Source organism: Chrysochloris asiatica, unplaced genomic scaffold (genome assembly GCF_000296735.1).
Source record: "Chrysochloris asiatica unplaced genomic scaffold, ChrAsi1.0 scaffold00188, whole genome shotgun sequence".
NCBI classification, from domain to species: Eukaryota; Metazoa; Chordata; class Mammalia; order Afrosoricida; family Chrysochloridae; genus Chrysochloris; species Chrysochloris asiatica.
This window is the reverse complement of record NW_006408706.1, coordinates 1,325,030-1,325,665: the sequence shown is the minus strand read 5'-3', so window position 1 is coordinate 1,325,665 and position 636 is coordinate 1,325,030.

Genomic DNA, 636 nt, shown 5'->3' with positions numbered 1-636 from the left:
GAAAAAAAGAAAAAAAGCAGTGAAGACTTCATGATCTTAATGATGTTCTCCTCACTATAAGGAGTACAGTTATGGATTAATCCTTTGTGGAGAAAGAGGAGGCAAAGTAAGAGAAAAACAGGCCCAGGTCTTATCTACTGCCTTTCTTCTGTGCTGGATTAGACCTTGCTTCTCAGGGCCACCTCTTAGCTCCACTCTCACCCCTGCAAGCCCTGTGTTGGATATCTAGGAGCCTGCCCTGCCCTGCAGGCCTTGTGAGTCACCAAGACTCCAGCTTGCATAAGTGCAGCTCTCTGAGCCTACAACTATTTTGCTAGGTTAAAAGTAGATCTAATCAAGCACTGCTCGTAAGCATCTTATATACAAACCCCAACTCATCTTTGTTTCTTAAATGTATGTTCTAACTATGTTAATTTGGAATATTATAATTGCCTGATTCTGCCTGGAGTCTCCGCCCTGTTCTAATAAGGAGTCCCCATCTGGACAAACAGGTAGAGCTTGTTTGTTAATCATGCCCTTCTTTAAAATCTCTATTGTGATTTAGTGTGAATGTCAGGATTATAGCCCCCTTGCATGTAGTATGTGACTAGCTGTATCAAGAAGTAGTATAAAACACCCAAAGACTCAGTAAAAAAA